Genomic DNA, 27,165 nt, shown 5'->3' on the forward strand with positions numbered 1-27,165 from the left:
CAGGAGTTTTTACTCCTTTTATAGTTGAAAAAAATTCCCATCAATCTGTGGGGAAGAGACATTTTACAACAATTAGGATTACAAATGAGTAGTTCAGTTTTTTAGGCAGGGCTGCTATTGAAGGTCTGCCAACACTTTTACCTGTTCCTATACAATGGAAAACTGATACATCAGTGTAGATAGAACAGTGGCCCTTAGGTAGTGATAAAATTCAGGCCTTATTAGATATAATAAAGGAGCAACTTGACCAAGGACACTTACAACCTTGTCTAAGTCCTTGGAATTCCCTTGTATTTGTTGTAAGAAAGAAATCTGGAAAATGGAGGATGTTGACTGATTTAAGAAAGGTAAATGAACAGATGGAAACTATGGGAACTCTTCAGCCTGGGCTTCCATCTCCTACTCAGTTGCCTAGAGAATGGCCTCTTTGGGTTATAGACATTAAGGATTGTTTCTATTCTATCTCTCTGGATAAGGAGGATATGAAAAGATTTGCCTTTTCAGTGCCCAGCATTAATTTAGCTGAACCTTATAAAAGATATGAATGGATAGTTTTGCCACAGGGAATAAAAAACAGCCCTACTATGTGTCAAATGTATGTTGCTGTTGCTCTTACTCCAGTAAGAAAAGCATTTCCAAAAGTTATTACATTACATGGATGATATATTGGGATGTGCACCTGAGAAACAAATGTTAGAAGCATGTCTACAAAAGACCATAGAAACACTAAGGAACTACAAACTGCATATAGCTCCAGAAAAAATTCAAAGACATGCTCCTTTTCAATATTTAGGATATGAAGTATACCCTAAGGTGCTTACAGTACAAAAACTATCCTTAAGAACAGAGAAGCTAAATACATTAAATGACTTTCAGAAATTGATAGATGTCCAATGGATGCATCCTGTGTTAGGCTTGACTACCTATCAATTTCAGCCATTATATGACATTTTAAGGGGAGACAGTGCTTTAAACTCACCACTCCAGCTTACAAAAGAAGCTCAAGAGGCTTTGAGAGAAGTTGAATTGGCTTTATCTAATGTGGTTGAAAGAGTCACTCAAAAAGCCTTGGAAATATCAGTTTTTGCTACAAAAGTGGCACCCATAGCAGTCCTTCATCAAGGAGACAGTGTGATAGAGTGGGTGAACCTCTCAGCACAATCAGAACAAAGCCTTACTCTTTACCCTCAGTGCTTGTGGCTAGAATTTTATTAAAAGTCATTAATTATCTGGGACAAGACCTGACAAGATATTCACCTTTTATACCAATGCACAAATTAATGTATGCTGTGAAACCATCCCAGAGTGTCAAATTTTATTGGTCACAGCTCCAAATCTTACACACAGGTCTCCATTAGAGATAACCAGACTATTACATAATTGGCAATGGATTCTTGAAGAAAAGTTTTCTAAAGTTCCTCTTAAAGGACCAACCATATTTATAGATGCATCCAAACACAATATTTGTGCTGGAGACTCTTGTGACTTAACTATAAAGAGAGCAGTATGAACTCCTTTTCAGTCCACTCAGCAGAATGAATTGTATGCAATCATTCTAGCTCGTACTTATTATCCAGGAGATATAAATATAATATCTGATTTGGCCTATTCAGTAGGTGTGGTACAAAGAATTGTCACAGCCCAAATAAAATTTGTAGCCTCCAATATATATCAGTCTTTAAGGAATTTTAAGAGCAAGTGAAAAAGCATCCAGGTAAGATTTATATCTTGCACGTCCACTCTCATAATGGACTTCCAGGTCCTATTTTTTATGGTAATTCAAAGGCAGATAGCCTTCTAACTATGTTGGCCAATACTCCTTTATTTCAGGAAGTCCAAGAATCTTATTCTAAATATCATCAGGCTGTTCGAGCTTTACATTTACAATTTGAAATAACAAGAGAGAAAGCTAAGAGCATAGTAAAAGACTGTACACCTTGCCTTCCATTCCACACTCCTACACTCCCTCCAGGGAAGAACTCTCATGGTTTGAGATGTACTGAAATTTGGCAAATGGATGTGACCTATTATAAATTTTTTGGCCATCTGTCTTTTATCCACATTGTGGTAGACATCTTTTCAGGATTCACTATTGCAATACCAGCAGCAAAAGAGACAGCCTGAGTGATCACTGAGTTCCTTATTCAAGCATTTGCAATTATGCATGTGCCATAAGCCATAAAAACAGATAATGGGCCTGCATATACTTCTAAACATTTTGCACACTTTTGTGCACAGTATAAGATTTTACACACCACTGGCATACCCTTTAATCCTCGAGGACAGACATAGAGAGGAGAAACAGAGACATTAAGGTGCTCCTCCCAAAACAAAAGAAAGGGGGAGCCACAGGTAACCCTAGAAAACTTTTAAATCTAGCTCTTTATACTATTAACTTCTTGATTTTTGACAAAGATGCACTGGCTCTGTCAGACAGGTTTTATAATCCACTAGAAGGGCAGTGTCCAGTGTGAGCAGCTCCACTATCATTAGATAATCGCCAGGTGATGGGGAGAGATCCAGAAAGTGGTGAATGGAAGGGACCAGATAGCTTAACTGCTTCGGGGAGAGGGTTTGTTTGTATCTCTACAGATGGAGAAAGAATCAGATGAGTGCCAACAAGCCATATTCACCTTGTCCATTGGTGAGAGACAGAGCAGACTCTTGAAACGAGAGAAAAGACCCAAGAAACATCGGGTGCTTCCATTGCTGACTGTGCCCACCATTGAAAGAGCATGGAAATTATGGCAATTGACTCATGGACATCAAAAATTGTTGGACTTCAAAACCCTCAGGAATCATTGGATTCCCTGAGACATGATAAGACTGTTACAGGATTTCAAAATTTGTAGAAATCATTGGATTCCCTAACACATAAAAAGGCTGTTGCAGGACTTCAAAAATTTGTGGGAATCATTGATTCCCTGACATGTGAAGCAATGGACAATAGATTGGTTTTTGGACTATCTCTTGGCTGCTGAAGGAGGTGTATTTGTGATTGGTGTTTACATACCCTCCTTCTAGGACTTCTGGAAATCTTTTACAACACCATGTTGATTCATATTGTTTGTTATATCAGTACTTGCATGTACAATTCATGTTTGTTTCACCACATGGAGCCTGCACTGGCTGTGGGGAGAGTCATCACTAATAGCCCTGTACTTTATTGCTAGGTGTTTATGTAATACCTCTCATGCTGATGGGTTTATGCATACCTGTTTCTAGTAACACCCTTCAGCCCAGAAACCCGCTGGCAATATCTGGCTTGACTCCCCACTTCCCTTTGGTGTTTTTCATCTCTCTTCCTGAGAAGTCAGGAAGGGCATGATCATCTCCTTTTTAGTGCTTTCACCTCCCTTCCTGAGAAGTCGGGGGGGAAGAGGGAGGGAGAGGGTGATCTACTTTTTGGTGTTTTCACCTTCTTTCCTGGGAAATCAGAGAGGGCGTGAGCACCTCCTTTTTGGGGTTCTCACCTCCCTGAGAAATCAGGGATGGTGAGAGTATCTGTGTTATAAAATAAAAGAAAGTGGAAGATGTAAAGGGCTGAAACTCTTAAAAGGTGTGCTTAACCATTCTCCAATTGATAAATGGTCAAAGAATATGAACAGACAATTTTCAGATGATGAAATTGAAACTATTTCCACTCATATGAAAGAGTGTTCCAAATCACTATTGATCAGAGAAATGCAAATTAAGACAACTCTGAGAAACCCACATACCTGTCAGATTAGCTAAGATGACAGGAAAAAATAATGATGAATGTTGGAGGGGATGTGGGAAAACTGGGACACAACTGGGAGTTGTGAACAAATCCAACCATTCTGGAGAGCAATCTGAAATTATGCCCAAAAAATTATCAAACTGTGCATACCCTTTGATCCAGCAGTGCTACTACTGGGTTTATACCCCAAAGAGATACTAAAGAAGGAAAAGGGACCTGTATGTGCCAAAATGTTTGTGGCAGCCCTGTTTGTAATGGCTAGAAACTGGAAAGTGAATGGATGCCCATCAATTGGAGAGTGGTTGGGTAAATTGTGGTATACGAATGTTATGGAATATTATTGTTCTGTAAGAAATGACCAGCAGGATGAATACAAAGAGGCTTGGAGAGATTTATATGAACTGATGCTAAGTGAAATGAGCAGAACCAGGAGATCATTATATACCTCAACAACGATACTATATGAGGATGTATTCTTATAGAAGTGGATTTCTTTGACAAAGAGAAGATCTAACTCAGTTTCAATTGATCAAGCAGCTACACCCAAAGAAAGAACACTGGGAAATGAATGCAAACTTCTTGCGTTTTTGTTTTTCTTCCCGGGTTATTTTTACCTTCTGAATCCAATTCTCCCTGTGCAACAAGAGAACTGTTTGGTTCTGCACACATATATTGTATCTAGGATATACTGTGACATATTTAACATGTATAGGACTGCTTGTCATCTGGGGAAGGGAATGGAGGGAGGGAGGGGAAAAATCGGAACAGAAATGAGTGCAAGGGATAATGTAAAAAATTACCCATGCATGGGTTCTGTCAACAAAAAGTTATAATTATTAAATAAATAAATATAATTTTAAAAAAAAGGTATGCTTGAATCAGACAACTGAACTTAAGGCTAATTACCTACTGGAAAATACTCTATCAGCATATGCTTGGAAAAATGGTCCTTCTCACTATTCCGTGCTGGCTCAATCTTTTGGTGTATACAGATAATCGTAGGAGGATTAGGGGGTGGAGTAAAACAAGCCAGAGTCACCTTGGAGGAGGATGAGGAGAAGGAAGGTTGGTTGGTGGAGAGCATGTGGCAGTTCTGTCGATCCCCTTCACTTATTGCCCTAAAGACCAAGAACTTTTGCTTATCCTGACTCTGGCTGATTCTAAGGCCTCAAGGGAGCTAATCTGGACTTCACATGATACAAGGATACTTACAATAAGGTGTTAACTCAGTGGAATTATTGAGATAATGGTTCTTCAGTATACATACACTTAGCACTTAGCATGGTGATGTAATGGTTCTCTAGTCCACACAATCAGTATGTTGTAATAATGTAATTGTAATAGGGTATTTAAGGGCTGAGAAGGACTGGAAAGGAGACATTCTATTTTTGACCATCCTCCTGGTGACTCTCCAGCCTCCTGCATTCTTCCACTAAGATCAAGACTGGGCCAGAATAAAGACTCTAGACTCTATTCCTGACCATTCTCTTGGTATCTAGTCTACTGAGACCAAGGCCCATCCTAAGGACTTCCAGAAAACTAGCCCAAACATTACACATATTCACATAACCCTACCTGTTTCATATAGCCTCTTTTCAGCCTTCTCCTTCAACCTTTGCTTTTTGGGGGTTTGTTTTGTTTTGGTTTTGGTTTTTGTATTTCTAGGCCCTCATCCCTGGAATTTGACTAGGTTAAAAAAAAAAAAAAAAAAAAGGCCATTCTCTGACTCATTTCTTACTTATCCTTAATCACTGATTGGAGTATTGCATTAATCAAACTTAGACCTGTTAAATAATTTAGCTTAAAAAGACTGCATCCAGAACCATCTACAGTCAGCTGCATCTATATCTCATCACTGGACACAGGTAATTGGAGGAGATAGTGAGACTGATGACTTTGCACTGCCCTCCCTGACTTAAATCCAACTCATTTGTATCCACAGTCTTAATGTCAGAGACCTCTTTGAGAATGAAGAACAACCAATAACAATAACCCTGGAATGGCCTAATGAGATTCTTTCTTCAAAGCCCAGTTTATGTATTATTTCTTTCCCCCCTCAATTCTTCCCTAATTTACTTCCCCAGCAACAAGTAAACTCATTCTTCTCAAAATTTCTTATATCATTTTATTCTACATCCCTCTCATGCATATACACAAATAACTTTAATACAATTTAGAACATATTTGTATTATCTTTTTTAAAACTGTAGAATCCTTGAACTGTGTATTGTCTATACTATATTATATATGCTATCCTATCCTATATTATACTTTACATATTATCTATCTTATACATAATATGCAATGAGCACTTACTATTTGATGAACTGAACAGAATTGATTATATTAGACAGACATTTGGTGGCCCATAAAGACTTGAAAAGAAAACTAACACAATTTAACATAATACTTTAAGGCACTGTGCTAAGCACTGGAGCTACAAGAGGCCAGGGACTGCCCCTGCCCTCAAAAAACTCACAGTATAATAGGGGCTATAACAAGCAAACAAATAAGTAAAAGCATGCTATATTCAGCATAAATAGGAAATAGTTAAGACAAGGAAGGCATTAGAATTAAGAGGGATTGGTCAAGTTTCCTGTTGTGAGAAATGATTATTAACTAATAATTTTGGGGGAGGGGAGAATTCAGAGCTCCTCCCTTCATCTAAAGGTCTTTAAAAGTTTTTTGTGAAGGACATTACTGATAATGATATTGACTCTTCTCATTTTGGTCAGACCCCACTCACCCTGGCAAGGAATTTAATCTAGGGAGGGGAAATCTACTGGGTTCTCCTCAAGCATGAGTGGGGCATATATTCTTTGAATTGGTAGCCTAAAGTTATGGGTAGTCTAGTATGGAAATAGTTTTCTTATTCTGTTCTTTAGTTTAACATGGCCCACCTCTAATCATTAGCCAATTAGATATGATTTGTTTTTTAATGGATCATTTACTGTTTTGAAAGATATATAAATCATAAGTCTCCTGCCATGATTGTTTTGGGTCTGAGAAAGCTGTCCAAATGATTATCCTTTTATTAATATCTTGCTGGCCTTTTTAATGAAATAATTAAATTATCCAGAAAATATGTCTCTCAAATCTTTTGAAACATCACACTATAGAAGATGGGATTTTAGTCAGGACTTAAAGGAAGTCAGGGAAACTAGTAAACAGATGAGAGAGCATTCCAGTCATGAAAAATAGCCAGAAAAAATGCTCAAAGCTGTGATTAGTGGACTGGAATGGCAAGAAGGCAAATTTATTGGATTGAAAAATAGAGAGGATCAACCCTGCGGGGCAAGGCCAAAATGGCAGCAAACTATCTGAACTCTTTCAATATGTTCACTTTTAAACTTTAAAATAATACCTCAAATCAAATTTGGGAAGAATACACACATGTACATTTGTGTATAGAAATCTAACTTACCCAATAGGAAAATAGGAGAGGAAAGGAACAAGGTGCGAAGGGTAGGAGAAGGATTATAAAAGGGAAGGCAGCTTAAGGGAGGCAGTTGTTAGAAGCAAATTAGACTTTTGAGGTGGGATAAAATAAAAAGAAAGAAAAAACCGAAGAAAATGAGATGGAGGCAAATACACAATTAGTAATAAAAAACTGTGAATGTGAATGGGATGAGCTCACCCATAAAATGGAAGTAGAAATAAGAATTTAATATGTTGCTTTGTATACAAGAGACACACTTGAAAGAGGACACATAAAGAGTTAAAAAGACTGCCGCAGAATATAATATCCTTCATCTGAAGTTTCTCTTGTTTCTCCTTCATTTTCAGAGAACCATGACATCAGTGAGGTGATGCTATGACATACTAGAGAAATGGATTTAAGGGAGGGCTGGCTTACAGAGTTACCAGTCTTATTTTCCTCTCTAGAGCCATTTGAGTCATTTTCAGTCATCCTGATCTCTATTTGGCCAATAGACCCAAACAGACCTGGAGGAGAAAGTGAGGCTGGTGACCTGGCTGTCCTCACTTCAATCCAATTCACTTGCATGTCACAGCATCAACTCCCTGATGCTGTAATCTCTTTGAGAATGAAGTAGAAACAACAGCTTCTATCAGTAGGAGCTGCCCCACAGGGAACTGGAACTGGCCAGTTGGGCAACCCAGCTCCTTTTCTTCCCTTCTCTTTTTTCTCTTCCCTTCTTTTCCCTTATCTTGTCTTTCTTCTTTCCCTTTCCTATCCTTTGTTCAAAAAGGGTATCATACCCTTTCCTGAGGAGTATTCTTCCCAAGGGAATGTAAATTGTGATTGCCAAAATCTTGCAGAATATCTTGGGATTTATGAGCTAGGATCATAACTGTGAATATGAGTGGCATTAGCTCACCTACAAAATGGAAGTGAATAGCAGAATGGATTAGAAACCAGAATTCAACAATATGTTGTTCGCACAAGTAACTTTTGAAATAGAGTTTTTAAAAAGGGTTAAAGCAGAATATAATGTGTTTTAGTTGATGTAAAAAAGGCAGAAGTAGCAATTATGATCTCAGAAAAAACAAAAGCAAAAACAAACCTAATTAAAAAAGATAATGGGGAAATTACATTTTGCTGAAAGATACCATAGACAATAAAGTAATATAAAAAATTTTATAGCAAGTTTCTGTGATAAAGACCTCAGTTCTTTAATTATATATTGAGTGTAGAACTGAATCAAATTTATGAAAATAAGAGAAATTATCCAAGTGATAAATGGTCAAAGAATATAATCAGGCAGTTTTCAAAAGAAGAAATCAAAGCTAGCTACAATCATCAAAAAATGCTCTAAATCACTATTGATTAGAGAAATGTTCTAAGGTACCAGCTCACATCTATTAAAAATGACAAATGCTGGATGGGAAGTAAGAAAAATAGATACATTAATGAGTGGTTGATGAAGTAGTGACTTGATTCAACCATTCTGGAGAATGATATACTCAAAGAACCCTTTGACCAAGCAATACCACTACTAGGTTTGTATCCTAGATCAAAGTAAAAGGTAAAAGGAGCTATACATATAAAAATATGTATAGCAGTTCTTTTTATGGTGGCAGAGAATGAGACATTAAGGGGATGTTTATCAACTGGGGAGTAGCTGAACAAGTTGTGGCACATGATTGTGATAGTCTATTGTGCTATAGGAAAATAATGGGAGTGGTTTCAGAAAAAAAAATGGCAAGACTTATATGAACTGACACAAAACAAAGTAAGAATAACCAGGAGATAATTGTAATGTTGCAATGATGACCAAGTGAGGTAGATTTGATTACTCAGATCAATACAGTGATTTAAGATAATTCCAAAAGAGTCATGATGAAAAAATGTTATACAACTCCAGAGAGAGAACTGATGAACTCTGAGTAGAAATTGAAGTATAATTTTCTCACTTTCTTTCTTTTTCTTTTTAAAAATGGCTATTATGGAACTATTCATTTTATTATTTCATATACCTAATTAATATCATATTGTTTGCCTTCTCGGAGGTTGAGGAGGGAGTGGAAGAAGAGAAGTTGGAATTCAAAATTTAAAAAGAAGCATTAAAAAAAATAAAATTTTTAAAAGTGTCAACCTTCCAGAAAGGTATAGTTTAATGACTAATATGGAAATATTAAAAATTATTGTATATATAAAACCTATATCAGATTGCTTGTTGTCTTGGGGAGGGAGGAAGGAAGGGAAGGAGGGAGAAAAAATTGGAAGTCAAAATTTACAAAAATGAATGCTGAAAAACTATTTTTGCAAGTAATTGGAAAAACAAAACACTTGAATATTTGAGGAATTCAGACAGAGAAAGATTTAAATGAACCAATGTAGACTGAAGCTAATAGAACCAGGAAAACAAAATATACAATGATTATCCTGATGTAAGTAAAAATAATGTAATAATGGAAATGGAAATGAAATGAAATTATAGTGTAGCTATAATGACAATGTTAGCTCCTTAAGAGAGATGAGAAAATGTATTTCTCTCTTTTCTTCAAAAAGGTGAGTGTGGTCTCATATGTAGTGTCAGATATAGTTTTATGTTTTGTTTGATTTTGCCTCAATATTGCTGTTTTTAAAATCCTTGTTACAAGAAAAGACTCCTTGGATAAAGGGGGAATAGAGGGATATTTGGAAATGAATATGATATAAAAATATCAATCTTTTTTATGAGGGGATTCAATGAGGATCTCTAAGGTCCCTTCTGGCTTTATATCCACCATCCTATGACTTCTATGATGTTCAGCAACTCACTATTCCTTTCCAAATCTTAATTTTCTCAATTGTAAAATGAGGGGGTTAGACTAGATGATCTCAAAGCATTTTTTCACCTTTAAATCCTAGAATAATATTATCTGCATCAATAACTTTCAAAGAAGGAATTTCAGGGTATATAGGATGAGAGAACCAGGTTATATGGGAGGCTTATGGAGGAGGTAAATACTTTGAGAAAGGAAGAACCTGGCAGTCGCCCTTAAATCATACTATGACACTCTAATTATAGATACATTCTGAGCACACAGCATGAACCTGTTCCAATTCTTTTAAAAAAAATTAGAACTTCACTAAAAAAACTGGCCATTATTAACTGTAAAAGACAGCTATATGGTTGTTATACTAACTAGCAGGGAGAACTGCTCTTTCTTGTAAGAATATTCCATTCAACTCAAGCCAATATCTTGCCCTGGTCAGAAAAAGAATCAATCTTTACTAATTAAAAAAGAAACAAGAGCTGAATGTCTGGAATAAAAAAAACAAACAAACTAATAGTCCTTTCCAAGAAGAGAAATATTCCAAGATTTTTTTTTCCCCTCCTGGTTAATTTCCACTTAACTCAAAAATAAGTTAACTCCACTTGAATCTAATTCTTCTTTCCTCCCTCTAATACATGTACACATATCACTTCTTATCTCCCAAATGAGAGACAGAAGACACTATTTTTCCTGTTATTAACTGTTAGTCATTTCTATGAGTCAAGAAAAAAGGAGATAACTTTTTGGCAAAAGGCAAATGACTGACTGCTAAATGAAGATAGCAAGCTATATTTACTTCTACAATAGTAGTCCAAGCACCCTCTCCCAGGCAGTAAAACTCAATACATCTCCATTCCTGAAACTAACACATCTCTAAAGCCAAACCACAAAAGTCAGCCTTCTTCCCTGGAGGAGAGTTAGGAGTCAACATTATCTAATCCATTATACCCACATTCTCCATTCTTCCATACTCAGCAACTTTCTCAAGCTTCAACTGCATCAAATATTCCTCAGGGGCCCTCTATTTTCTCCATTAAGCAACCATAATCTGTTTACCTTATTATAGTACCAGTCCCCCTCTCAAGAAGCAACCAAGGTTCCCCAAAGTCAGAAGGAAAGCCAGAAACCCTCCATTCAGAACTATGACATTCATTTACCAGTAGTTGTTACTGGTATTGGAGGAAGATGGGATCTTAAACATGATCTATTACACTCTCTTCCTTTTATAAATGATGAAACTGAAATCAAAATAGATGAACTTTTGTACAGCAAATAGAGGATAGTACTTGAATTCAGGAAGACTTGATTTCAAATGGTACCTCAGATACTAGTGAACTTGAGTAAGTCAGTTGACTGTGCTACAGTGCCTTAAAGGTTCTCAGTTCATGGAGATAATAATAACCTATCTCACAAGGTTGTTGTGAGGCTCAAATAAGTTAACATATATAAAGTATTTTATAAATTTTAAATCACTATAAACACAAATCACATAAATGCTTGCTACTAGAGATTGTCCACAGTCAAACAAGTTCTAGCTGCTTGAAGAGCAGACTTGATCCCTAATCCAGTATGATTAGGATTTGACACCTATTCACATACACAACACCCCCAATGACAATTTTTTTTTTTATATTTCTTCATAAGTGACACTTTGTACTAGCTGAACTCTCAGTGTTAAATGACAGTTGCTTTATTGTCCTGAAATTTTCGCATATAACCAGCTTTAGTGTTGTTCAGTTATTTTTTCAGTCATGGCTGATTCTTCATGATCCTATTTAGGGTTTTCTTGTCATAGATATTAGAGTGGTTTGGCTTTTCTTTCTCTAGCTCACTTTGCATATAAAGAAATTAAGGCAAACAGAGTAGTGACTTGCCCAGGATCACATAGCTATTAAGTGTCTGAAGCTGGATTTGAACTCAGGAAAATGAGTCTCTCTAATTCAGGGTCTGGTACTCTATCCTCTGCACCATCTAGCTGCTGTCATACATTCAACAGCTACCATTTAATTGGTGGGAAAGAAGTATATATATCTCAGATGACTTTCATTCCAGGAGTAAACAAAGGCACTGACCAAACAAATTGTTCTGTTATTTATGATAATGCTTAAGATGATAATTTCTTTTTTAAATTTTTTATTAAAGCTTTTTATTTTCAAAATATAGGCATAGATAATTTTCAACATTCATTCTTGCAAAAAAAAATAATAACCCTTGTGTTACAAATTTTTTCACTCCCTTCTCCCCACCCCCTTCCCTAGATAGTAAGTAATTCAATATATATTAAACATGTTCAATTTTTCTATACATATTTCCACAATTATCATGCTGCACAAAAAATACAGATCAAAAAAAGAAAAAATGAGAAAGAAAACAAAATGCAAGCAGACAACAACAAAAAGAGTGAAAGTACTGTTGTGATCCACATTCAATTTCTACAGTCTCTCTCTGGGGTGCAGATGGCTCTCTCCATCACAAGATCATTGGAACTGGCCTGAAAGGATAACTTCTTTTTTTAAAAAAAGATACACATTTTAAAATACTCGATAGTTCTACTGAGATATTTAAAGTTTTTTCAACTGCTTTTTCTATCTTATTGCTATTGTCAACATGAGGATTTGTTTTTTGTAACTATGCTTTTTTGTGACAGCATTTTGTTTTTCTTTTCTTTTCCCCGGGGGGAGGAGATGGGGTGGAGGAGTGGGGTGGGGGAGAAGAAAGGCAGAGAAAAAAAATAAAATGCTTGACAATTGAAAAAATAGAATCCAATTTTTTTTAAAAGAAAAGAGTCCATGTTTTTCTACATTTGTTACTTTTACAAATCTCTCAGTTTTTTGGTCCTCCAACTCTTTGCCCCTAAAACTAATATAAAAAGTTTAAAATCTATTTTTGTACCATCACTAGAAAGATTAATCCCACCAATTGAAATCTCCATGCTGTTTATATTCAGGGTACTATTAGGGTTGAGGGTTTGGGGTTTTTTAGGTGGATATGGAGCTAGAGAAGAGAAAGCATTTACTGAATAAGCACTTCTCTAATTCAAGCAGCATCTCTTAACCCTTTTAGTACTATTGGGTCCAAAACTGTCCAGTTTGCAATAAAGGACATTGAGGAAGAGCTCCAAGCCGAAAATCATTTATTAAAGGGGCTGGACCCTTGTCAGAGGAGGGGTCTTCCTCGTGATCTGAGAAAACCCCTCCCTCGAGGGCCTTAGTGTCAGCAATACCCAGATGATACAGAAGAATTATAGTTACAGTGTTATAGTTTTGGATACCCAGATGATACAGAAGAGTTATAGTTATAAATGCCCAGATGATACAGGAGAGTTATAATTATAGATACCCAGATGATACAGAAGCTACACAACAGAATGGAGTTTATTGGTTTGATAGACTTTGACCATGAACCTCCAAGAGAGTCAGCGTAAGATACCAAATTCTATTGGCTCACAGACTTTTATCTTGGCCTTCTAGGGGGCGACAGGCAGAGCCATGGTCTCATTGGGTATCCACATGGACTGATAGGCTACTAGACAGACAGGCCACAGGCAGCCAAACAGGGTCACTTGTTGGCTAAGTGCTGGTGACCATCTCCCCTTGTTGGGCAATAGAGAGCTGGAAGCAGCTCGAAGCTAAGGTCACCCATTAGTTAAGTGCTCATGGACTTGTTGGTCAAATGCCCATAGGCCTGTTTCCCCAACGACTTCCTAAGGGTGGAGAGACAATCAAAAACAGTTGGAGGACTTTTCATATCATTAGGTCATCACCTATTCATCAGAAAGAAAGGGTGGAGGTCCTCTAGTTAGCTTCCTATGATTAAGGAAGTGAAATTCATAACAAGTAAACTTAGAATCCTTTGATTAAAATTTTGTAGTTTTAAAATATTTTTAAAAGAATCTATCTTAACTAATTATCCCTAAATATATGTAAAATATGTATATATATATATAATTCTTATATTAATATTAGTTAACTAGACTAGCTAAATGTATATTGATAGACAATATAACATAAATAATCACTATTCCTATGTAAACCCACTAAACTAACTAATACTGACTGGAATAAAATAATGTTTCAATAAATCATTCCTCACAAAAGAGTCAGCAAAAATCAGACCAAAATTTGGCACCAAAAAAAAAAAAAAAATATGTTTGTGGCAACAGGTGGTATAGTGATAAAATGCTAGACTTTCAGTCAGGAAGTTCTGACTCCAAATTCTTCCTCAATCACTTACTAGCTGTGTGGTGTTGGGTAAGTTTCAATTTCTCAGAGCCTCAGTTTCCTCATCTGTAAAAAGAAGATCATAATAACATGAACAACATAAGAGTTGTTGTGAAGCTCCAGTGATATGATACATATAAAGTACTTCAAGAACCTTAAAGCATTATTTGTTCTTGTTAAAGTACGCTTACTCCATGTGACCCCATGGACAATATCTTATGGTGTTTTCTTGGCAGAGCTAGTGGAGTGATTTGCCATTTCCTTCTACATCATTTTACAGATGAGGAATTGTGGCAAATACGGATTAAGGGATTTGCCCAGGGTCACATAGATAGTAAGTGGCTGGAGCCAAATTTGAATTCAAATCTTAATTGACTCTGGGCCTGGTGCTCTATCTACCATACCACCTACCTGCACCTAAACCACCACACAAATGCTATTATTACTATGAAAAACATTCTCCAATAAATACTCAAAATTGATGAGTATCTTATGTATTTATTTATTTATAATATGTATTTTATTCTATTTTCAAAGTGTTTGTAGCTACCTTCATTGATCATTTTCCTATTCTATTAAGGAGACCATATTAATTGTATTATTCCCTCCATAGCAAAGGAATTGTTAAATAGAAGTAATAAAAAATAGAAGACATCATTAGTAAATTTATGCTACAGAAAAATTTGAAGAAAACATCTAAGCATGGCATCTACTGTTCTTTCTTCAGAAATCAATACTAATTAATAGTAGGCAGTATCCAATCTCAGAAAAGTAAAGACAGAGGACTACATTCAACTTTAGCTTATTCAAGCAGAAATAAGACTACTATTCCCTAACCACTCATCCTATCTCCTTCCAGACTACTAAATACAAAGGCAGGTTACCTGAGCTCCAGAAATCAGGGTGAGCAAACTGTTCAAGTTCAAGAAAGGAAGGAAGAGATAACATTTCTTATAAGCTGAGGCCAACAGGAAAATGTCCCAAAGGAAAATGAACCACATCTAAAACCAAAAAAAGTCCACAGTTTACGCTCCCTGACAAACAATTAGGGAAGAAGTCTTCCCTAATTTCCTCTCCAATTCCCCCAAGATACTAATGCCAATGGCATGGATAGTATGTACTACCTTTTCACTGTTGGAAGGCAACTTGGACCCTACCTCCTAGCAAAAGACAAAATTACTTTATTTAAATAGGAACAAGGCTAAGATCAAGTCCATCAGTAAGTGCAGTATTTTTCTCTAAGACTGAAAGAAAAGTAACTACTGTGCTCATTATCCCAAAGGGATCGGTAAATTGTAGCAGCAAGAACTTTCAGAGAATTTCATTGTTTTCCATCAACTAAAAAGGCAATTACTCTTATTTCCCCCAAGTCTGCTAGCATTCTAATTTCCCCTGGGATAGTAGCGATCCAGATGGGGTTACTCCTGTGTAATATCATATACAAAATAGTGCTAGATATTAGGGTTAATTTCACAAAAGACCCAGGACAGCACCTTGCACAAGGGTGATTAATAAGTCTGGAAAAACAGTCATCAGCACTAACAGCTCTACCTGACAACAATTATCAACACATTGTAGAAAATCAATATTAGTGGTATATTAGATGTTAAGGCTATCAGACCTAATAATTGGGGAAGTTAAGTCCTCCTTTATGTACAAAGTACTGAAGCACCACATTTCTAGCAGTAAAATCCATGACCTAAACAACCTAAGTAAAATCAGTTATTTCTATTCCCTATTCCCCTAGCTTAGGGGAGTAAGTAGTATACCCTAAACAAGGTCTTCTTCAACTTTTCTGCTCATCAGCCCTATTCACCAGAGAAATTTTTTGCAATCCCAGATATGTAGATATATAGATATGTAAATCAAATATTTATTGATAATAAATCATAATTCCATGTCCCCCACATTCATTTATGTGATCCAATATGGGGTTACAAACCACAGTTTAAAAAGTTTTGCCTTAAAGTACCTAATAAATTCAATAGACAATCGTTGTTTATCCCAGCCCCATTCTCCCACTGATGCCTTTTACTTAATAGTATGTCTCTATCATGGATCATGAGTTTACCATTCTTGATTCCTGAATAACCAAATAGCTTCGGATCCACATCTCTCATTCTATATTCTCTCAGTAGTAAGCATCTTTTATCTGCTACCCAAAAGTCAAAAGAATGTTTCCACGCAGTAGGAGTCCTTGAAAACTATATTGTTGCTGCTGGTTAGATACTGGCCATTCTGCATTTATGTGATGGAAATCACCTAAAGTATTGTTCTTCACACAAACTACTCTAAGAGGTGCATGCAATAATGCAGAAAAAGATTATTAGGTTCAGGATCATAAACATTTTTTGGTGATATAGAATTCTTCACAGGATATGAGGAACGTTAACAGGTACGTTAGGAACTGGCTTACCTATGGAAAGTTACAGGGAGACTTTTAATAGCTACCCTTTATGAGGAAGGAAAGGAGTGAGTGGGAGGAATGAGGAACTAGAGGTAGCAAGATTTTCCCTAAAAAGGTGGACCCAAGGCAAGAGGGATTGGAGTGGAAGAAGTCATACTATATGCATTCACCCAACCTCCCTAGGTCTTTATACAAGTAAAATTAGTTTAAAATAAAATAAAAATTAAGTGCATTGCTGAAAAAGATTTTTAAAAGTCATAAAATCAAAATATAAAATCTAAGAGTTTGTAGCAAGGAGAATTCACTGTATCCAAGAACCTTGGGCCCATTTTTCCCTTCCACCACCAGCTAGTTAGAGGTGCTGGGCAGGGAAGATGAGGCTGGTGACTGCACAGCCCTCCCTTACTTAAATTCAATTCACCTTCAAGTCATGGTATCCCCTCCCTGATGTCATAGTCCTCTTGGAGAACAAAGAGCAAACAATAGTAGAGTTATCTCTTTTCTCAATCCATTTTGCTCACCATCTGCTTTTTGTTAAGACCTGAAGTTTCCTATTTGGTACACCCTAGCCTTAGCTTTGAGAGAAGAAATAGAAGAGATATTTTGATAGGCATAGAACCACATAGAGAGCTGGAAGAGTCATTGAGAGATTGTAGAATCCAATCCCTTCATTTTAAAGATGTAGAAATTTAGTCCCACAGAATTGATGACAGGCTCCAAAGCTAGAAATGGCACATGGGATCTGAGCCCAAATTTTCTAACCCTGGGCTCACTCCACTGTTCAAAAGGATCTAGAAAGAAGGAAGAGGCATGAAGGGGAAAGAGTTACTGGCATAGAGAGACTAACCAAACATGACTTCCCACTCAAAATATATTTTTTCTAGTTCTAAAACTGGGAAAGTATGAAAATCCCTGTGATCTACAGAGTTAAGAGATTGTATCTGCAGAAGGCAAGCAGCAAGAAACATCCTCAATGCATGTTCCACACTTAGACCATACCCAAAGTACAAGTGGATATTATTCAAAAATCTCCTGTGGGTTCTTATGGCTTTTTAGGATAAAGTGCAAAAGTGAACACTTAATAAGTTGTGGTCCCAGCTTGCTTATCTAGGCTAGGTTGATATTCCTACTTCTTCCTAACTCCCCACCTCCATTCCTTTTCACCTATCCTCTAGCTTAAGGATGCTCACTGCTACTCCCAGAATCTCATTTCAGTCAAACCTCAGTTTGAGTCACTTCCTCCACTTTTGGGTAGCTCCCAACCAAATTTCCTTGTATATATTTTTATATTTTCTTAATAATTATCTATAATTCTGTAAGAAACGACCAGCAGGATGAATACAGAGAGGATTGGCCAGACTTAAAAGAACTGATGCTGAGTGAAATGAGCAGAACCAGGAGATCATTATATACCTCAACAACGATACTGTATGAGGATGTATTCTGATGGAAGTGGATTTCTTCGACAAAGAGAAGATCTAACTTAGTTTCAATTGATCAAGGATGGACAGAAGCAGCTACACCCAAAGAAAGAATACTAGGAAATGAATGTAAACTGCTTGCATTTTTGTTCTTCTTCCCGGGTTATTTATACCTTCAAAATCCAATTCTCCCTGAACAACAAGAGAACTGTTCGGTTCTGCACACATATATTGTATCCAAGATCTACTGTAACCTATTTAACATGTATAGGACTTTCTTTGACAAAGAGACCTAATTCAGTTTCAATTGATCAATATGGACAGAAGCAGCTACACCCAAAGAAAAAACACTGGGAAATGAATGTAAACTGTTTGCATTTTTGTTTTTCTTTCCGGGTTATTTTTACCTTCTGAATCCAATTCTCCCTGTGCAACAAGAAAACTGTTTGGATCTGCACACATACATTGTATCTAGGATATACTAGGACATATTCAACATATATAGGATTGCTTGCCATCTAGGGGAGGGATTGGAGGGTGGAAGGGAAAAATCGGAACAGAAGTGAGTGCAAGGGATAATGTTGTAAAAAAAAAAAAATCACCCTGGCATGGGTTCTGTCAATAAAAAGTTATTATATTTAAAAAAAAAAACATGTATAGGACTGCTTGCCATCTGGGGGAGGGGGTGGAAGGAGGAAGGGGAAAAATCGCAACAGAAGTGAGTGCAAGGAATAATGTTGTAAAAAATTACCCAGACATGGCTTCTGTCAATAAAGTTATTTAAAAAAATAACTATCTATATTTCTTCCCTACCTCTGTAGAACACAATAACTAATGACCCCCACCCAAATTTTCTGGGATATATTTTTATATTTTCTCAATAACGGCCCACATTTCTTCCCCACTTCTGCAGAACGCAACAATCACTAGTATTTATACAGCGCTGGAAGGCTTGCAAAGTTCTGTCGTCTCCTCTAAGTTTCACAGGAGAGAGGAAATTGAGGTAGGGGGGCTGACCGCTTGATCAAGATGACCCAGGTTATAAGCATCCAAGTAAACTAATGAGATATGTGCTATCATGACCCCCTCCCCCTTTACAGATGAGGAAACTGAAACGGGGGAGATTAAAAGACTTGGCCAGGATCAGGTGTGAGTCAGGCAAAATCGGAACTCGGATCTTCCTACCCCAAGTTCAGAACCCTGTCCACTTTAACTTCTGGAGTTTAGTAAGATAGAAAGTGCTTCCTGCCTCAAAGAAATGATGGGAGGCAGGGAACAGAGCAGTGATCTAGAGTCGAGGACGGGAATTCAAATTTTGCTTGATATTTACAATCTGGTTCACTTTAGTCACATCGCCCAAGCTTTGGGCCTCAAGTTTCCTCATCTGTAAAATGGTCTCATGACCCAGCCAAAGGCACCTTGGAGACGGACGCAGTCACGTCCAACTAATGAGAGGCTGAAAGGGGTCTCCGGGTGCCGGGGACTCCTTTCCTCCCCTCCCCGCATCCCTCCCTCGGCCCGGAAGCGGCGGCTGCTCAGCTAGCTACCGGTTCCTCCCCTCCATCAGAAGAATGGACTCTAGGTCCGCGGGAGGCGACAAGGACCCTGACAACAGGCGACACGGATCCTGGCAACAGGCGACACGGACCCTGGCAACAGCCCGCACGTCCCTGGATATGGTTGCTAAGGGCGCTGCGGTTGCTGAGGAGAATCGGGAGGGGCAGGGGAATATGGAATGGGCGGAGCCTCCGTTGCCAAGAGGCCAGGGAGAGGCGGGGGAATATGGAGTGGGTGGGACCTCTGTTGTTGAGAGTTTGGGAGGGCGGGAAGACGGAGAGACTTGAGGAGGATGGGAAGTGGGCGGAGCCTCCATTGGGGGAGGGGAGAGGCAATGCGGAATGGGCAGGGCCCCCGCGCTGGGAAGACCAGAGAGAGAAGGGAAGGCGGAGAGACTTGAGGAGGATGGGAAGTGGGCGGGGCCTCCATTGGGGGAGGGGAGAAGCAATGCGGAGTGGGCAGGGCCCCCGCGCTGGGAAGACCAGAGAGAGAAGGGAAGGCGGAGAGACTTGAGGAGGATGGGAAGTGGCGGAGCCCATTGGGGGAGGGAGAAGCAATACGGAGTGGGCAGGGCCCCCGGGCTGGGAAGACCAGAGAGAGAAGGGAAGGCGGAGAGACTTGAGGAGGATGGGAAGTGGGCGGGGCTTCCATTGGGGGAGGGGAGAAGCAATGCGGAGTGGCAGGGCCCCGCGCTGGGAAGACCGAGAGAGAAGGGAAGGCGGAGAGACTTGAGGAGGATGGGAAGTGGGCGGGCCCATTGGGGGAGGGGAGAAGCAATGCGGAGTGGGCAGGGCCCCCGGGCTGGGAAGACCAGAGAGAGAAGGGAAGGCGGAGAGACTTGAGGAGGATGGGAAGTGGGCGGGGCCTCCATTGGGGGAGGGGAGAAGCAATGCGGAGGGCAGGGCCCCGCGCTGGGAAGACCAGAGAGAGAAGGGAAGGCGGAGAGACTTGAGGAGGATGGGAAGTGGGCGGAGCCCATTGGGGAGGGAGAAGCAATGCGGAGGGGCAGGCCCCGGCTGGGAAGACCAGAGAGAGAAGGGAAGGCGGAGAGACTTGAGGAGGATGGGAAGTGGGCGGGGCCTCCATTGGGGGAGGGGAGAAGCAATGCGGAGTGGGCAGGGCCCCCGGGCTGGGAAGACCAGAGAGAGAAGGGAAGGCGGAGAGACTTGAGGAGGATGGGAAGTGGGCGGAGCCTCCATTGGGGGAGGGGAGAGGCAATGCGGAATGGGCAGGGCCCCCGCGCTGGGAAGACCAGAGAGAGAAGGGAAGGCGGAGAGACTTGAGGAGGATGGGAAGTGGGCGGGGCCTCCATTGGGGGAGGGGAGAAGCAATGCGGAGTGGGCAGGGCCCCCGCGCTGGGAAGACCAGAGAGAGAAGGGAAGGCGGAGAGACTTGAGGAGGATGGGAAGTGGGCGGGGCCTCCATTGGGGGAGGAGAAGGGGGCAGGGCCCCGCGCTGGGAAGGCGGAGAGACTAGAGGGGAAGGGTGAGAATAGGCGGGGCCTCCATCGGGGAGGGACGGGGAGGAGGACTAGGTGGGGCCACCGCTCTAGCAGTCCCGGCAGGGCGACCAGAGGAAGGAGCGGGCGGGGCTCCCGGCACGAGAGGCGTGGTCACCGCTCAGACGCCGGTGGGGCCGGGCAGATCCCGAAAGAGAGGCCCGCTCGGGCCAGGGCCAGGGCCAACGTGGTTTCCGGTCTCCTCACTTCCGGCTCCGCTGCTCCGGGTCTGGCTCTTCGGGACTGGGGCACCGACCCTGGAAAGCGCCAAGGACTGAGGCGGTGGTTCGGGACTCGCAGTCAGCGGCAGCCGCCGGCGCTCCCGTCCCTCCTCCCCCGGGTTCCAGGTGCGTGAGGGCGGGGAACCGATACGGGCCGCAGCGGCCGCTTCCCCTCACTTCTCTGCTGCCCGGCCGCGAGCTGCGCTCCCGGGGCTGGCTACCCCCGCGGCGGCGCCCCGGCTCCGGAGGCGTGGCCAGGCGATGGACACGTCGTCCGCCCCCGCACTGCCTTAGGCTGGCGGAGCCGGTCTCCCTGTTCCTCCCCGATGCAGGCAGAGAAGGGGGGCTGAGCTCGGGAGACTGCCCCTCGGCTCCCCCTTTCTGCCTATTGCTGCGCGCTCCCCAAGCAGGAGCGGAGTGAGCCCGGACCTCGGTCCGGTTTGTCTGGCCTCGGGGTCGCGTCTCGGAACCGTCCCGGTTTGGCCACAGGGAGACGGGACCGGGACGGTGGGAACGTGTCCCGTTTGCTGCTCTCTGCAGCTGCGGGGTTTGTCCACACATCGCCCCCAGCCCATTCACTCCCTTCTGCGTGTCCGAGAAGAAATTTAGTTTTTCCTGCACTCTCGGGCGCTCCTTTGCTTTCACTTTTAAAAAATTACTTATTCTATCCCGCTTTTGTGTTCGCTAAACCTTTGATCTCTGAATCTTTTGTAGTGTCACTTCCTGCAGTTACACTTCATGGACACCTTCCCTTCTACTCGTTAAACTTTAATGCATTTAAAACTCACTCCTTAGACTCGTTTCAGATTTCAGTTAACCGAGACTTGAGTGAATTTTCTTGCAAAAACCCGGATAGGTATGGCCAAGCCTTAATTTTAATTTGATTAAACTTTGCACCGTACTCTGGCATTGGTCTCATTTAGCCAGGCCCAGTGCATGTCAGTCAGGTCAGAATAATTATGGAATTGACCTTTCAAATCCCAGTCCTCGGTTGCTTTTACCTTTAAACTTTTCTTCAAGTTGTTCTGGTGTGTTTCCCTCTTTTTCAAAAGTCTTTTAGTGCCTGATAAATACTTTAATGCTTTGAATAAAACAGGTCATTCAGTTTCTAATTTTCTTTGACATTAATAAGTTTAAGTTATTTTTCTTTTGATGTTTGCTTTAGAGTCTGGATGTGATTGTGGCCTTTTTTTTTTTTTTTTTTTTTTTTTTTTGGATGTAGAAACTTGTTTGAACCTAAGAAAGTGAAGTACAGAGATCTTTTACAATCTTAAAGCCCAACATTTACCACCTTCATTAAGAAGGAAGTTTGTCAGTTTACTTTTTAGTTCCTGATCTGTGGTTTTGAGGTTTCTTTCTAAGTATGACTCTCTGTGGTTCCACAGGCAGTACTCTTTTGAGATCTAATTGAGATGTGTTTAGGGATTGGAAATGTGCCTTTTGTTATTGAATACTGACTGAAACATCATCTTGTGTAAAGCACTGTTCAGATATTAAGTTAAATGTTGTTTTAACTTCCTGCTTCCACTTCCCCTTTTCTGGTGGGACGTCTTGTGGTTTAGTATTGAGGAAGCTTCACTTTGCTAGTGAGGGTTAAAAGGATGTTCTTGGAAGCTTGGTCATCTCAACTCTCTTACTATATGCACTTTTTTCCATTTGGCGTTTCGTATTTCTTGTTAACTGAATTTTAGTACTATATGAATTTGAATAAAATATAAACTCCTTGAAGGTAGACACTGATTTAAAAAAAATTGGATCCCTAGTTCATAGCAAAGTAGTTAGTATATAATGTATGCTTAATAAAAACTTAAATCAATAAGTTCAAAAAAGTGCAATTTAAAATGTTTTGCTTCGAGGAGCAACCAGATCCTTTACCCTAAAAACAAAATAATTCTTTTTTTCTGACCACTATTTCACCTAAAAAGCGACTAATCCTTTATTCTGGCTAGCATTCCTCCCACCAACTTTGTAAAAAGCTTCTGTTCAGGTAATTTAATTTTCTTCTTCAGTTATGATAAGTAATAAAAGCAGAGAGGAAGGGATTGCTGTATTTTTCTTCTGTCCCGGATAGCTTTTAATAAAGAAGACTATAAAGTCATGCACTTAAGTTTAAAAAATCAGGGATAGAATAAGAGATAATGACTAGTTCTTTGGATTAAAAAACTTAGGAAATTTTTTTTTTTTTTTGGTCTTGAAGACTTGGTACCCAGTAGTGTGATGTGGAAGCCTGCAGATCTAATGTTATCTGTAGTGTAATGAAGGAAATGACAGTCTCACTATACTCTGCAGCACTTAGATGATACCTGAATACCATATTCAATCCTGTGTGCTGAATTTTAAATGACCAGGAAGATCAAGGGATTCTACGATAGGAAATGGGTGTGCTGAACATGGAGAAGAAAAACTCTGAGAACATCACCTCTGGCCTGCAAGTTGTTCTATATGCCTCCCTTCCAAGTCCATCTTCCACTAGGCAGGTCTCCCTAAAGTGCAGGTCTGATCTAGTCAGTGGCTCTCTCTTTTGCTGTTCCCCATTCATTTAATTCTGGGACTGCCAGTTATGTTCAAATCTGTATGTAAAATTATTTGACTTTTAAAGCATTTTATTTTAACTTAAATTTAATTTATATTATATAATTAATAAAATTTAATTTAAATCATTACCTGGCATCTTGCTTCCTTTCTAGTCTTCTTACATCTTGCTCCCCTCCAGGTACACTTCAAACTAGTGACAGTGACTTTTTTTGCTGTTTCTTGCACAAAACATTCCATTTCCCAACTCCCGTTACTTTTAACTGGTTTTCTCTCCTCTCTCTACCTCCCAGTTTCCCTGGCTTTTTTGAAGTCTCCCTTTTGCAAGAAGCCTTTCTAATTTCCCCTCAATGTTTGTTCCATCCTTTGGAAATTATCTCTAGTTTATTTATATGTATATCTTGTTAGTATCCAATTGTCTGTTGTTTCATTAGACTGAGCTCCTTGAGAGTGAGATTTAAACATTTTTCTTTTCTTTATATCCCCAGCATGGAGCATGTTGCTCGGCACTGAGAAAGCATTTAAGAAATCCTTGTTGATCTCATCACTGACTTCACAGGATTTTCTCATTGAGCTTAATATAAGATCAATATGATATAAATGTTACAAATATTTTATTCTCATTTTACAAATAGAGACGAGACTCAGAATTTGTGATATAGCCGTAGTTGTTACACATTTAGTAATTGTCAAAGGAATGCATTGAACCCAGTTTTTCTTGACCTCCAGTGCCACATTCAGTCACATCACCTGGCAGCCTCATGATCATGGCCTTTGGTAATCATGTAGAAGAGAAAAAGAAAGTGGGAGAGGTAGACTACAACCAACAGAAGAACTATCCAGTAACCTGAAATTTCTCAACTATGTTGCCATATTAGATGAGTACCCCATAGTCAGCAGTGATGAAGAGGTTATTCTTGAATTGAAGAGATACTGTCTAGATGAATTTTAAGTCCCTCTTCTATTCTAAAAGTCTCTTTTCATCAAGAAATTAGCAGAGGGCATTTTCATTGGATTTCAACAGTTACAAAAATTGGCTTACAGGCCACACCCAAAATTAATTATTTGAAGCAATAAAGTTGAAAGAGTGGCATGAAATGTGTCGCAAGAATAAGTCTAAGGTCCAGACAACATTTTTATTGGTGAACTGCATGTAAGGGAATGGAAAATATGTGTAATAGATTTGCAGGAAATTGGATTTTGGAAGATAGGAAGAATTCGGAATGATTTGATGAATTTGAAGAGTATTTTAAAAAACAGAATGAAATATTCTTTTGGATGCACAGTGGAATAGCACAGCATTATGGGTGGAATAATTGACGGGACACATACAGGTTATATTTTTACTTTGTGTAGGCAGAGTGCAGTACAAAAAGCTCCAGAAGCTATAACTAACCACAACTTGGATAGGGTAGAAAAAAGGTACCAAACCCCAAACCCAAATAGAGATATAAAGGTCCAAAAATAATTTTTTTATGTTTTTTTTTTCTATAGCTTATTATAGCAATCTGTGACTTGGATACCAGTGATTAACAAAGCAGCTTTTTTGTGGCCATCCATATGCTCAACTAAATCCTTTTCTCCCATGGTTTTATCCCTCCTTCCCATCTCTCCCTACTCCTTTTCCCTTCTCCTTCAGCCTCTTTATTTTTTCTTTCTCTGTGTGATTTGTTTAGACCTGACAGAGTCATCCACAGCTATTGATTCAGTCTGATTCAGTCTTATGGGCAAAGTTCAAGAATAAAAAATGAGATTTGTCAAATCATAATTTCACAATATGATTCTAAAGAGGTAGATTAAAATAAATTTAACAATCATACCAGAATTTATACATCCAGGAATATTACCTTCACCAGACTAGACACCCCGGTCTATATATACATTTTAACTTTTACAGTAGTGCTGCTTAAAACATTTTGGAAACTCTTCTTTTAGAATTACCTTCAAAGCCTGTTTATGAGATATATGGGATTTTCACTTTCTCTACATTATAGTCACCTTCCCTTTTTATTTTTTTAATTTAAAACAGTATTCCCAGCTTGATCATCCTCATATTTCACTTTACTTTCCTTTTTTCTAAAGTCAAAACGCTGAAAATTAATATTCAAAGAAAATGTATTATAGGATTAGAACACAATCTCAAAAGAAGAATTAGCTCTATATATATTTTGAACAATGGTACCATCTCTGGAATAAGCCAGCAACCAAATGATTATTTTAAAGGGGACATTTGTCCATTCTTATATGTTTTGTTAGAAATGAAACTAATTTCTTTATAGTTATGATTTGCACTTCTTTAAAAAAAATTAGTTTCTATCCTTTAACAATTATCAACATTTTATTGAAAAGCTAGAGGAAATTTGTAGAATATGTAAATGATTAAAGGGATGGAAACAAGGTTCTTTGGGGAAGCATTAAAAGGAATTGTTTTTTTTTTTTTTATCTTCTTGATATAGAGACTAAGAGAATACTTGATTCATTTTTGGCAATTTCATAAAAACATTTAATATATTTGATAATTTTTTTTTTTTTTGTCATTTGGGCCACAAATGAAGCTTATAGTTAAAAACAGGAAATAATATGGATAAACTTTTTGACATGGTGATAAAATATTGAAGTAATTAAGGAGAGGTTGCTCAGCCTAGAAAGCAGACATCAGTTTGTCCTGGAAAGTTTAGTCTCTTGAAGGTGAGGAGCAGGGCCACTTGACTTTTACTTGTATATTGGCCAGTGAGTTTTAATTGCCTTGTTCATATTGTTTGCAGTTCTTTAGTCCTTTTTGTAGACATTTGGAATCCCTGGGGTAATGGCAACCTAATGGTCTAGTAGTTCCCAGCATACGAGTAATAAGTCTGTCTTGAGTTAAAATGCTATATTTAGAAATTATTTTAGCAGAAAAGGGAAGCCTTTGATTTAATTAGAGGGACAAATATTAATGCTAATGAACCAGGACTAAATCCTGCATTATTGTATTTCCCACTCTGCCTTGCTTATAATTAGAATTCAATGACTGATTGTTGAATTAGTAAATTAAATATTCAATTGAAATTTAATGTGATCTTTCTCCAGCTTGGGTTTCTAATACACTAGTGAGATGAAAAAATTTAAGTCTGAGTCTGTTTTTGTTTTAGTTACTGTAATTTTAAATATTGTTAAACATTTTTAGTTAATTGAGTTTATGTCATGGTCATTTGCCCCTTTTGATTCATGTTTTGTTTACTTAAATATTGTCACATATTATTTTTGTTTTAAGAAGTAAATCTGTATTGAGAATTCTTAATTTTTGAAAAAAAAAATTATACTTTTTTGCTTTAGTTTTCTTTCTCACCCTATATTTATTTTAAAATGAAATGTTTTAAATTT

General features: G+C 38.8%; 1 protein-coding gene across 5 annotated transcripts in view; it reads left to right on the forward strand.

Annotated features, from left to right (window-relative positions):
- The first annotated feature begins 21,315 nt into the window (after positions 1 to 21,315).
- Positions 21,316 to 27,165, forward strand: part of ARFIP1 (ADP ribosylation factor interacting protein 1) — a 146,733-nt gene continuing 140,883 nt past the window's right edge. For 4 of the 5 annotated variants that reach the window (XM_031941799.1, XM_031941801.1, XM_031941803.1 and 1 more), the window contains exon 1: positions 21,321 to 21,396. The gene's annotated coding sequence lies outside the window, so the exon portion shown is untranslated. Of the gene's footprint in view, positions 21,397 to 27,165 lie in introns of all 5 variants that reach the window. The other variant, XM_031941800.1, reaches the window with a different exon arrangement.

The sequence above is a fragment of the Sarcophilus harrisii genome, chromosome 6 (assembly GCF_902635505.1).
Source record: "Sarcophilus harrisii chromosome 6, mSarHar1.11, whole genome shotgun sequence".
NCBI classification, from domain to species: Eukaryota; Metazoa; Chordata; class Mammalia; order Dasyuromorphia; family Dasyuridae; genus Sarcophilus; species Sarcophilus harrisii.